The sequence below is a fragment of the Rutidosis leptorrhynchoides genome, chromosome 8 (assembly GCF_046630445.1).
Source record: "Rutidosis leptorrhynchoides isolate AG116_Rl617_1_P2 chromosome 8, CSIRO_AGI_Rlap_v1, whole genome shotgun sequence".
NCBI lineage: Eukaryota > Viridiplantae > Streptophyta > Magnoliopsida > Asterales > Asteraceae > Rutidosis > Rutidosis leptorrhynchoides.
The window spans coordinates 110,841,113-110,855,628 of record NC_092340.1 but is presented as its reverse complement, the minus strand read 5'-3'; positions in this window follow the sequence as shown (position 1 = coordinate 110,855,628).

Sequence of the window (14,516 nt, the reverse complement as noted above, 5' to 3'; positions counted from 1 at the left end):
CGAGTTGTTGAGGCAACTCAAGTCGGTAAGCTACTGGTCCGACACTTTCAATAATCTTGAATGGTCCAATATACCTTGGATTTAATTTCCCTCATTTGCCAAATCGAACAACGCCTTTCCAAGGTGCAACTTTAAGCATGACCATCTCTCCAATTTCAAATTCTATATCTTTTCTTTTAATGTCGGCGTAGCTCTTTTGTCGACTTTGGGCGGTTTTCAACCGTTGTTGAATTTGGATGATCTTCTCGGTAGTTTCTTGTATTATCTCCGGACCCGTAATCTGTCTATCCCCCACTTCACTCCAATAAATCGGAGACCTGCACTTTCTACCATAAAGTGCTTCAAACGGCGCAATCTCAATGCTTGAATGGTAGCTGTTGTTGTAGGAAAATTCTGCTAACGGTAGATGTCGATCCCAACTGTTTCCGAAATCAATAACACATGCTCGTAGCATGTCTTCAAGCGTTTGTATTGTCCTTTCACTCTGCCCATCAGTTTGTGGATGATAGACAGTACTCATGTCTAGACGAGTTCCTAATGCTTGCTGTAATGTCTGCCAGAATCTTGAAATAAATCTGCCATCCCTATCAGAGATAATAGAGATTGGTATTCCATGCCTGGAGACGACTTCCTTCAAATACAGTCGTGCAAACTTCTCCATCTTGTCATCTTCTCTTATTGGCAGGAAGTGTGCTGATTTGGTGAGACGATCAACTATTACCCAAATAGTATCAAAACCACTTGTAGTCCTTGGCAATTTAGTGATGAAATCCATGGTAATGTTTTCCCATTTCCATTCCGGGATTTCGGGTTGTTGAAGTAGACCTGATGGTTTCTGATGCTCAGCTTTGACCTTAGAACACGTCAAACATTCTCCTACATATTTAGCAACATCGGATTTCATACCCGGCCACCAAAAATGTTTCTTGAGATCCTTGTACATCTTCCCAGTTCCAGGATGTATTGAGTATCTGGTTTTATGAGCTTCTCTAAGTACCATTTCTCTCATATCTCCAAATTTTGGTACCCAAATCCTTTCAGCCCTATACCGGGTTCTGTCTTCCCGAATATTAAGATACTTCTCCGATCCTTTGGGTATTTCATCCTTTAAATTTTCCTCTTTTAAAACTCCTTGTTGAGTCTCCTTTATTTGAGTAGTAAGGTTATTGTGAATCATTATATTCATAGATTTTACTCGAATGGGTTCTCTGTCCTTTCTGCTCAAGGCGTCGGCTACCACATTTTCCTTCCCCAGGTGGTAACGAATCTCAAAGTCATAATCATTCAACAATTCAAACCACCTACGCTGCCTCATATTCAGTTGTTTCTGATTAAATATGTGTTGAAGACTTTTGTGGCCGGTATATATAATACTTTTGACCCCATATAAGTAGTGCCTCCAAGTCTTTAATGCAAAAACAACCGCGCCTAATTCCAAATCATGCGTCGTATAATTTTGCTCGTGAATCTTCAATTGTCTAGACGCATAAGCAATCACCTTCGTCCATTGCATTAATACACAACCGAGACCTTCCTTTGAGGCGTCACAATATATCACAAAATCATCATTCCCTTCAGGTAATGACAATATAGGTGCCGTAGTTAACTTTTTCTTCAATAACTGAAACGCTTTCTCTTGTTCATCCTTCCATTCAAATTTATTCCCTTTATGTGTTAATGCAGTCAAGGGTTTTACTATTCTGGAAAAGTCTTGGATGAACCTTCTGTAGTAACCAGCTAGTCCTAAAAGCTGGCGTATGTGTTTCGGAGTTTTCGGGGTTTCCCACTTTTCAACGGTTTCAATCTTTGCTGGATCTACCTGAATACCTTCTTTGTTCACTATGTGACCGAGGAATTGAACTTCTTCCAACCAAAATGCACACTTTGAAAACTTAGCGTACAATTCTTCCTTCCTTAATACTTCTAACACCTTTCTCAAATGTTCACCATGTTCTTGGTCATTCTTTGAGTAAATAAGTATGTCATCAATGAAAACAATGACAAACTTGTCAAGGTATGGTCCACACACTCGGTTTATAAGGTCCATGAACACAGCTGGTGCATTAGTTAAACCAAACGGCATGACCATAAACTCGTAATGACCGTAACGTGTTCTGAAAGCAGTCTTTGGAATATCATCTTCTTTCACCCGCATTTGATGATACCCGGAACGTAAGTCAATCTTTGAATAAACAGAAGCCTTGTAGTTGATCAAATAAGTCGTCGATTCTCGGTAGTGGGTAGCGGTTCTTGATGGTAAGTTTGTTCAACTCTCGATAGTCGATACACAACCTGAATGTACCATCTTTCTTCTTGACAAACAAAACAGGAGCTCCCTATGGTGATGTGCTTGGTTGAATGAAACCACGTTCTAATAGTTCTTGCAGTTGGCTTTGCAGTTCTTTCATCTCGCTGGGTGCGATTCTATAAGGAGCACGAGCTATTGGTGCAGATCCTGGTACAAGATCTATTTGAAATTCAACAGATCGATGTGGAGGTAATCCCGGTAATTCTTTCGAAAATACATCGGGAAATTCTTTTTCGACGGGAACATCATTGATGCTCTTTTCTTCAGTTTGTACTTTCTCGACGTGTGCTAGAACAGCATAGCAACCTTTTCTTATTAGTTTTTGTGCCTTCAAATTATTAATAAGATGTAGCTTCGTGTTGCCCTTTTCTCCGTACACCATTAAGGGTTTTCCTTTTTCTCGTATAATGCGAATTGCATTTTTGTAACAAACGATCTCTGCTTTCACTTCTTTCAACCAGTCCATACCGATTATCACATCAAAACTCCCTAACTCTACTGGTATCAAGTCAATCTTAAATGTTTCGCTAACCAGTTTTATTTCTCGATTCCGACATATATTATCTGCTGAAATTAATTTACCGTTTGCTAATTCGAGTAAAAATTTACTATCTAACGGCGTCAATGGACAACTTAATTTAGCACAAAAATCTCTACTCATATAGCTTCTATCCGCACCCGAATCAAATAAAACGTAAGCAGATTTATTGTCAATAAGAAATGTACCTGTAATAAGCTCCGGGTCTTCCTGTGCCTCTGCCGCATTAATATTGAAAACTCTTCCGCGGCCTTGTCCATTCGTGTTCTCCTGGTTCGGGAAATTTCTAATAATGTGGCCCGGTTTTCCACATTTATAACAAACTACATTGGCATAACTTGCTCCGACACTACTTGCTTCGCCATTACTCGTTCCGACACCATTTGTTCCTTTCGTTCTGTTAACCCCTGATCCGTAGACCTCACACTTCACCGCACTATGACCATTTCTTTTACACTTGTTGCAAAATTTGGTGCAGAACCCCGAGTGATACTTTTCACACCTTTGGCATAGCTGCTTCTGATTGTTTTTGTTATTGCGGTTGTTATTGTTGTTGGGATGATTGTTGTAGTTGCTGTTGTTGTTGTTGTTGTTGTTGTTGTTGGGCCATTTGTTGTAGTTGCGATTGATGTTGCGATTGTTGGGATAATTGTTGCGATTATTGTTGTAATTGCTGTTGTTGTTGTATTGGTGATTCTTATCACCTTTTTCCTCCCACTTTCTTTTGACTTGCTTCACATTGGCCTCTTCAGCCGTCTGTTCTTTAATTCTTTCCTCAATCTGGTTCACTAGTTTGTGAGCCATTCTACATGCCTGTTGTATGGAGGCGGGCTCGTGTGAACTTATATCTTCTTGGATTCTTTCCGGTAATCCTTTCACAAACGCGTCGATCTTCTCTTCCTCATCTTCGAACGCTCCCGGACACAATAGGCACAATTCTGTGAATCATCTTTCGTACGTGGTAATATCAAATCCTTGGGTTCGTAACCCTCTAAGTTCTGTCTTGAGCTTATTGACCTCGGTTCTAGGACGGTACTTCTCGTTCATCAAGTGCTTAAATGCTGACCACGGTAGTGCGTAAGCATCATCTTGTCCCACTTGCTCTAGATAGGTATTCCACCATGTTAACGCAGAACCTGTGAAGGTATGCGTAGCGTACTTCACTTTTTCCTCTTCAGTACACTTACTTATGGCAAACACCGATTCGACCTTCTCGGTCCACCGTTTCAATCCGATCGGTCCTTCGGTTCCATCAAATTCCAAAGGTTTGCAGGCAGTGAATTCTTTTTAGGTGCATCCTACACGATTTCTTGTACTGCTAGATCCAAGGTTATTGTTGGTATGTAGCGCAGCCTGTACTGCGGCTATGTTTGAAGCTAGAAAAGTACGAAATTCCTCTTCATTCATATTCACAGTGTGTCGAGTAGTCGGTGCCATTTCCTTCAAAATAGTCAAATGGAACAAGTTAATAGTTAATCATACAGAATATTAAGAGTAGTTAATAGTATTTCGTAGCATAATATGAACTCATTTATAAAAGCTTTTTCTTCATATTAGCGTTTTATAAGTTTAAATTCAGGTAGTACCTACCCGTTAAGTTCATACTTAGTAGCTAATATACAATTCAACTACTACAATTCTATATGAAAAACTGATTATAATAATATTTCGCGTTCAAACTTTTATACAATATTTTACAAACTTACAATACCGCTTATTTTACATAAAGCATGAAATATATCACACAATAACTTTGATACAAGATAGTTGTGAAGATAATTCCAGCTAGTACACAAGTCGTTCAGCTAAGGCAATAAAGATACGTAATTCATACGTCCAGAAACAAGTCATGCATTCTGGTTTTACTAGGACTACTTCCCATCCTTGGTCTTGTGGAACATAACCGTTATGGTCGTTGATAAGACAGCGTGTTGTAATGTCGTCAAAGGGACGAGGGTTACGTAATGACCAACAGTCTCGTAATAACCTAAAAACCTCATTTCTTACCTCAATTACCGACTCTGTCGCTTGTGGGAACGTTTTATTTAATAGTTGTAGCCCGATGTTCTTTTTCTCACTTTGGTGAGAAGCGAACATTACTAACCCGTAAGCATCGCATGCTTCTTTATGTTGCATGTTAGCCGCTTTTTCTAAATCATGAAGTCCTATATTCAGATACATTGAGTCAAAATAATTTCTTAACCCGTTGCGTAAAATAGCATTTGGGTTCCCCGTAATATATACGTCAAAGTAAACACATCGTAACTTATGGGTTTCCCAATGTGATATCCCCCATCTTTCAAACGAAAGTCTCTTATAAACCAAGGCATTCTTGGAACGTTCTTCGAATTTCTTACAAACTGATCTCGCCTTAAATAGTTGTGCCGAGGAATTCTGACCGACTCTAGACAAGATTTCATCAATCATGTCTCCGGGTAGGTCTCTTAAAATATTGGGTTGTCTATCCATTTTGTGTTTTTATACTGTAAAATAGACAAGAGTAAGATTCATAAAAAAAATACCTATTAATACAAGCAATTTTTACATATATCATAAAGCATAAGCACACTATATTACATATATTACACCACACGAATACAACTATCTTATTCCGACTCGCTCGTTTCTTCTTCTTCGGTTTTGGTTCGTTTTGCCAAGTTTCTAGGGATATATGATGTTCCCCTAATACTAGCTGTCATTTTCCACAACGGTTTAGAAAAACCTGGTGGTTTAGAGGTTCTCGGGTCATTATTACAACTTAAGGACTTCGGGGGTTGACGATACATATAAAGTTCATCGGGGTTGGAATTAGATTTCTCTATTTTTATGCCCTTTCCCTTATTATTTTCTTTTGCCTTTTTAAATTCAGTTGGGGTAATTTCTATAACATCATCGGAATTCTCGTCGGAATCCGATTCATCAGAGAATTGGTAATCCTCCCAATATTTTGCTTCCTTGGCGGAAACACCATTGACCATAATTAACCTTGGTCGGTTGGTTGAGGATTTTCTTTTACTTAACCGTTTTATTATTTCCCCCACCGGTTCTATTTCCTCCTCCGGTTCCTCATCTTCCGGTTCTGATTCTTCTTCCGGTTCCTCTGCGGGAACTTGTGAATCAGTCCAATATATATTCGACTCTTCGTTATTATTAGGTGAGTCAATGGGATTTGTGCTAGAGGTAGACATCTATCACACAATATCAAACATGTTAAGAGATTAATATATCACATAATATATACATGTTAATAATATATAGTTTCCAACAAAAATGTTAAGCAATCATTTTTAAAGAAAACACGGCCGAAGTCCAGACTCACTAATGCATCCTAACAAACTCGATAAGTCACTAATGCAAATTTTCTGGTTCTCTAAGACCAACACTCGGATACCAACTGAAATGTCCCGTTCTTATTGATTAATAACGTTCCATATTAATTGATTTCATTGCGAGGTTTTGACCTCTATATGAGACGTTTTTCAAAGACTACATTCATTTTTAAAACAAACCATAACCTTTATTTCATAAATAAAGGTTTAAAAAGCTTTACGTAGATTATCAAATAATGATAATCTAAAATATCCTGTTTACACACGACCATTACATAATGGTTTACAATACAAATATGTTACATCGAAATCAGTTTCTTGAATGCAGTTTTTACACAATATCATACAAACATGGACTCCAAATCTTGTCCTTATTTTAGTATGCAACAGGGGAAGCTCTTAGTATTCACCTGAGAATAAACATGCTTTAAACGTCAACAAAAATGTTGGTGAGTTATAGGTTTAACCTATATATATCAAATCGTAACAATAGACCACAAAATTTCATATTTCAATACACATCCCATACATAGAGATAAAAATCATTCATATGGTGAACACCTGGTAACCGACATTAACAAGATGCATATATAAGAATATCCCCATCATTCCGGGACACCCTTCGGATATGATATAAATTTCAAAGTACTAAAGCATCTGGTACTTTGGATGGGGTTTGTTAGGCCCAATAGATTTATCTTTAGGATTCGCGTCAATTAGGGTGTCTGTTCCCTAATTCTTAGATTACCAGACTTAATAAAAAGGGGCATATTCGATTTTGATAATTCAACCATAGAATGTAGTTTCATGTACTTGTGTCTATTTTGTAAATCATTTATAAAACCTGCATGTATTCTCATCCCAAAAATATTAGATTTTAAAAGTGGGACTATAACTCACTTTCACAGATTTTTACTTCGTCGGGAAGTAAGACTTGGCCACTGGTTGATTCACGAACCTATAACAATATATACATATATATCAAAGTATGTTCAAAATATATTTACAACACTTTTAATACATTTTGATGTTTTAAGTTTATTAAGTCAGTTGTCCTCGTTAGTAACCTACAACTAGTTGTCCACAGTTAGATGTACAGAAATAAATCGATAAATATTATCTTGAATCAATCCACGACCCAGTGTATACATATCTCAGTATTGATCACAACTCAAACTATATATATTTTGGAATCAACCTCAACCCTGTATAGCTAACTCCAACATTCACATATAGAGTGTCTATGGTTGTTCCGAAATATATATAGATGTGTCGACGTGATAGGTCGAAACATTGTATACGTGTCTATGGTATCTCAAGATTACATAATATACAATACAAGTTGATTAAGTTATGATTGGAATAGATTTGTTACCAATTTTCACGTAGCTAAAATGAGAAAAATTATCCAATCTTGTTTTACCCATAACTTCTTCATTTTAAATCCGTTTTGAGTGAATCAAATTGCTATGGTTTCATATTGAACTCTATTTTAAGAATCTAAATTGAAAAAGTTATAGGTTTATAGTCAGAAAAATAAGTTACAAGTCGTTTTTGTAAATGTAGTAATTTCAGTCGAAAGAACGAAGTCTAGATGACCATTTTAGAAAACATACTTCCACTTTGAGTTTAACCATGATTTTTGGATATAGTTTCATGTTCATAATAAAAATCATTTTCCCAGAATAACAACTTTTAAATCAAAGTTTATCATAGTTTTTAATTAACTAACCCAAAACAGCCCGCGGTGTTACTACGACGGCGTAAATCCGGTTTTACGGTGTTTTTCGTGTTTCCAAGTTTTAAATCATTAAGTTAGCATATCATATAGATATAGAACAAGTGTTTAGTTGATTTTAAAAGTCAAGTTAGAAGGATTAACTTTTGTTTGCGAACAAGTTTATAATTAACTAAACTATGTTCTAGTGATTACAAGTTTAAACCTTCGAATAAGATAGCTTTATATGTATGAATCGAATGATGTTATGAACATCATTACTTCCTCAAGTTTTCTGGATAAAGCTACTGGAAATGAGAAAAATGGATCTAGCTTCAAAGGATCCTTGGATGGCTTGAAAGTTCTTGAAGCAGAATCATGACACGAAAACAAGTTCAAGTAAGATTTTCACTCGAAATAAGATTGTCATAGTTATAGAAATTGAATCAAAGTTTGAATATGAGTATTACCTTATATTAGAAATATATCTTACTGTAAATAAGAAATATTTCTTGAGGTTGGATGATCACTCTACAAGATTGGAAGTAAGCTAGCAAACTTGGAAGAATTCTTGATTTTATGAAACTAGAACTTGTAGAATTTATGAAGAACACTTAGAACTTGAAGATAGAACTTGAGAGAGATCAATTAGATGAAGAAAATTAAATAATTAAAGTGTTTGTAGGTGTTTTTGGTCGTTGGTGTATGGATTAGATATAAAGGATATGTAATTTTATTTTCATGTAAATAAGTCATGAATGATTACTCATATTTTTGTAATTTTATGAGATATTTCATGCTAGTTGCCAAATGATGGTTCCCACATGTGTTAGGTAACTCACATGGGCTGCTAAGAGCTGATCATTGAAGTGTATATACCAATAGTACATACATCTAAAAGCTGTGTATTGTACGAGTACGAATACGGGTGCATACGAGTAGAATTGTTGATGAAACTGAACGAGGATGTAATTGTAAGCATTTTTTTAAGTAGAAGTATTTTGATAAGTGTCTTGAAGTCTTTAAAAAGTGTATGAATACATATTAAAACACTACATGTATATACATTTTAACTGAGTCGTTAAGTCATCGTTAGTCGTTACATGTAAGTGTTGTTTTGAAACCTTTAGGTTAACGATCTTGTTAAATGTTGTTAACCCAATGTTTATAATATCAAATGAGATTTTAAATTATTATATTATCATGATATTATGATGTATGAATATCTCTTAATATGATATATATATACATTAAATGTCGTTACAACGATAATCGTTACATATATGTCTCGTTTCAACATCATTAAGTTAGTAGTCTTGTTTTTACATATGTAGTTCATTGTTAATATACTTAATGATATGTTTACTTATCATAATATCATGTTAACTATATATATATCCATATATATGTCATCATATAGTTTTTTACAAGTTTTAACATTCGTGAATCACCGGTCAACTTGGGTGGTCAATTGTCTATATGAAACCTATTTCAATTAATCAAGTCTTAACAAGTTTGATTACTTAACATGTTGGAAACACTTAATCATGTAAATAACAATTTCATTTAATATATATATAAACATGGAAAAGTTCGGGTCACTACAGTATGCCACTCATACACTAAGTGATCTTGCTTTGACTTGGTGGAACGCTTATGCCCAAACTGTAGGGCTAGATGCTGCTAATGCTATTCCATGGGCTGTTGTGAAAAGAATGATGACGGATAAGTTTTGCCCAAGGAACCAAATTCAAAAGCTAGAGGTTGAGTTTTGGGAATTGAAGGTCATTGGTACTAACATTGAAGCTTATACCAACAGGTTTATAGAGTTGGTTTCTTTGTGCCCGGATATGGTACCAACTGGACAAAAGAAGATTGAGCGATACATAGAAGGTCTTCCTGATGAGATTCAAGGAAACGTAATTGCTGCTAGTAAGGAGACTTTAGATGCAGTAATACTTATGTCTCAAAATTTGATGATGGCTAAGAGGAGAAAGGTCGCGGCTAATAAACAAGCTGAGGCTAAGTCTAGTGAGGGTAAGAGAAAGTTTGAACCATCTCAAGGTTCAAGCCAAGGTTCAAACAAGAAAGCTGCCGATAATTCTAGAGGTGGTTATGCTGGGACAAGACCAAAGTGTAATCATTGTGATAGACATCATTGTGGGAAGTGTTTGACTGAGTGCACTAAGTCCAAAAAGGTGGGTCATATTGCTAAGTATTGTAAATCTCCCGCTACAAAGTCAAACGCTTTTGTTCCAACTTGCTATGGTTGTGGAGAAGTTGGACATTTCCGCAATCAGTGTCCAAAGAACCAGGATAAAACGGGAAATGCTAAAGGCCGAGCGTTTGTGATGACTGCCGAGGAAGCTCAGGATAATGAGGAAGAAGGGGAAGAGGCGCAATAAAGAGTTTTTGACAACTATAAAGTCATTTAAAATTTCTCATAGTGTTCTTTATGTTATCATTTAGTACTTTATATTTTGGAAGATTTCGTTAAGTTTCTGTAATACTCTGGTTACTTTTCTTTTAAATGAATGAATCATGTTATTTCTTTTCTTTCATTTTCCATTGAATTATTCGCATTGAAGAAGATGCATATTGACTAGATGACATAGTAGTAACCTTATGGAGTGATAAAAGTACGATTTAGAATAATATAATGACACTTGATCAACGTCATTATATTATGATAAGTCATACAGAAATCCTAATAGATCATGATGGGAATAAGATTTGATCAACCTTAGGACCACTGTGTGCCATTACATACTCCTTATCACTATATTGTCAACTAAAAATATCAACACTAGATATTATATATCTTTTACTTATCAATTATCCATGCCCGGTTCTGTACCTATTGCATAGGTACCATACCTCTTAGCTCTATCCGAAAGGAAGGAATTATCTAACCAACTCCAAGAACTTTTGGAGAAAGATTTCATTCGTCTTAGCTTGTCTCCGTAAGGAGCACCCATTCTATTTGTCAAAAAGAAAGAGGGTACGTTGAGAATGTGTATTGATTACCGAGATCTCAGCAAGCTAACCATCAAGAATTGTTATCCATTCCTGCTTATTGATGTAGTTTGACCAACTGCAAGGATCAAGTATATATTCGAAGATTGATCTTAGGTCAGGTTATCATCAATTGAGAGTCAAGGAAACCGATGTTTCTAAGACTACCTTCCAAACTCGTTATAAACACTATGAGTTTCTTGTCATGCCTTTTGATTTAACCAATACTCCTGTGTATTCATGGATCTTATGAACCATGTATGCAAACCTATTCTTGACCAATCCGTGATCGTTTTCATTGATGACATCTTAATCTATTCTAAGAGCGAGAAAGAGCATGGGCAACATCTGCAATTGATTCTAGAGCTCTTAAAGAAGGAACAACTGTATGCCAAGTTTTTCAAAGTGTGAACTTTGGCTACGAATCGTACAATTTCTTGGACATGTAGTTAATAGTGAAGGAATACATGTCGATCCTATAAAAATCACCATTAATCAGAAAATTTCAAGAACTAGTCATGGAGGAAGTCCATAAGACTAGATATTCTAATCACCTAGGCTCTTTTAGCTGAAATTTCATACAATATCAACTCTCATTCAAGTAGGTCCCCACTGTAATTAAGTGTAGACATTGCTTTAACAAAACGTTTACCAAATGATAATTTTTAGTCAACACTTCCTGTTAAATAAAGTTCATGCATTTCACATCTCGAATCTTAAAAAGTGTCTTGTTGACAATATACTCGTTATTCCCTTGAATGATCTTCGCATTTATTTCACTTCATCGAAAAACCTAGAGAAGTTCTGGATCATGAGGATAAACGTTTGAAACAAAGCTCTATTCCTGTTGTTAAAATCCGTTGGAATTCACGAAGAGGCCTCGAGTATACCTGGGAAAGTGAAGACCAAATGAAACGGAAATATCCACATCTATTCTCAACTGTTGGTGCATCTGAGAAGTCCACCTAAAACTTCGGGACGAAGTTTAAATTAACGGAGAGGTACTATGACGACCCTCAATTCTTTCAGTTCTGTTATATCTGTTCCATTATTAAGACTGTATGTGATCGTAAACTTTATTAATAAACTTTGATTAAATATTATCTTTTGATCAATAATTCTGTAAATATAAAGTTTATGCATTTGTGTTTCATTATTTTTAAAACTATATGTAATATTAAAGAGTGATATTTTATAACCTTTAAAAATAAATACAAACTAATTGGAACTAATAAAAATTAATAAAACTTAGTGGTTAATGAATAAATAAAATGTATTAAATAATATAACCCTAATATTAATAATAATAATAATTATTATAAAAAAAATAATATATATATATATATATATATATATATATATATATATATATATATATATATATATATATATATATATATATATATATATATATATATATATATATAAGGAACTATAATAGATAAAAAAAATTATATAAATCATATGCATCAAAAGCAAAAAAAAATTATATAAATCATATGCATCAAAAGCAATCAGTTGTAGGAAATTTAACTTGATCCTTAAGCTTCTAATCCTAGTTAACCTCTAATTTCTTTCCTTAATCTCCAAGAATTAGAGTGCAATTAGGAAAATCCAACAACTATATAAGCCATCGTGATTTTCCAGGATTAATCACCACAAACATAATCTGCATCCAGTTGACATACTTCCTGCTTTCCCTCCAGTTTTCAGTCGTTAAAAACCCCTAAACCATCTCCATATTCTGTCGAACTAGAGCACCTGCTCCATCTGTTTTTTGTCGACAACATAGCCACCAAAACAGCCTCTTATTTCGACTGCAATTAGCCATTAAACCTGCTGCAAAAACCATCCTGTTTCCTTCTCCTGTTGCTGTGTATTCTGCTCGTCTGTTGCTGCATAACTGCTACGTTTTTGTTCCTGGTTTCTGTCGTGATCAAAGAGGACCCAAAACAGTCCTTTTGGGTCGTGATTATCAGCTGTTGCTGATGCTTTTTTCTGTTTTTTGTACGTACCAGACTCATCACCAAAGCCTTGTATCCAATCATCCTTAAGGTAGCCTAAACCCTAGTTAAATTTGTTCTTAATTTAATTACCCTTAATGTTGTATATATAAGTATTATGTTAAAGCATTAAGGCTAAGTTTTGATTGAGTTAAGATTGTTGTAAGGTTAATTATAATGATTAATGATAAAGATATTAATCAAGTAATTGTTAAGTATAAGATTATGATAATGATAAAAGATGTATGATAATAAACTAGTTGTTATAATAAAGAGTTGTGAATTACGAATTGTTCATGAAGTAGTAAGGATATGTTAAAAGGTTATGAATAAGGGTTACAAATTGATTAATAAGATTGCTAACCCTAAAAGTATTAAGAATTAGTTATGATTGATAAAAGAAGAACTAGTTAATGAGTCATGTAGGAATAAAGTTATGATTTTATGTGGAAAGTTATTAAGTAGTTAGTAAAGATAGATAAAGATTACGTATACGAATAGATTATGGCTAATAAGATTATTAGTTGATATGTTAAAAAGTTATTATTTTATGTAATTAAAAGATAATAAAGGTTATGATTATAAGATTTTATATAAGGGAATAACTAGGTTAAAAGATTAAAATATTATAAATTATGATTAATTATTATGTTAAAAAGTTGTGATTTTATATATTGATTAGGTTAAGATTATGTTAAAATTTATGATTTTGTGATTAGTTAAATAATTATGATCGTGGTGTACGTGCATGCATGCATGCATACGTACGTATGTGCATGTATACACTGTATGTATATGTGTGTGTGTGTGTATATGTAAATATATACATAACGTGTATATGTATGTGTATATATGTATGTATATGTACGTGTGAATGTATGTATGAATGTTCATTATGAAAGTAAAGTATAAGTTAGTAAACTTAGTAAAAGTAAAAGTGATAAGTATATGTATATGTACCATCTTACACTATTATATATAAGTAACACATACATCTACTATATATATATATATATATATATATATATATATATATATATATCATATAGTTATGAATTCATACATGTAAAATAATAATAAAGAATAAAGAATATATATATGTATGTATCACATAGGTGTATATTATCTATGTAACATATAATGAGCAAGTATACATAATAGCTGATTTACTAGATACTAATACTACTATAACTTACACACCTAATTACATAGTAACACTAAAGTACACTAAGTATATTATCACTTATATAAATATAACTTTTTTTCGAAAACGGTCACTGTTAATATAGTTTACTATTTTAATAAAAAAAACTATATGTCTATTAGACATCAACTAATCGAACATTATATCTCTAGGTTGAGATCTCCGATTACACACTCCATTCATACTACTTGCTTGGATTTGCTTGCTTGCTATTAAGGTGAACTTCATAGCCCCACTTTTTAACTTTCTCTATTACTTATTTTAAACTTTTAGGGTGAGACACATGCTTGCTTTCAAACTATTTTACGCTTAGACACAAGTACCTAAAAACTATTTAACTGTGCTGACATGCTTTTATTCATGCTAAATCCCTACCATGATATCGTTAATTACTAGAATTTG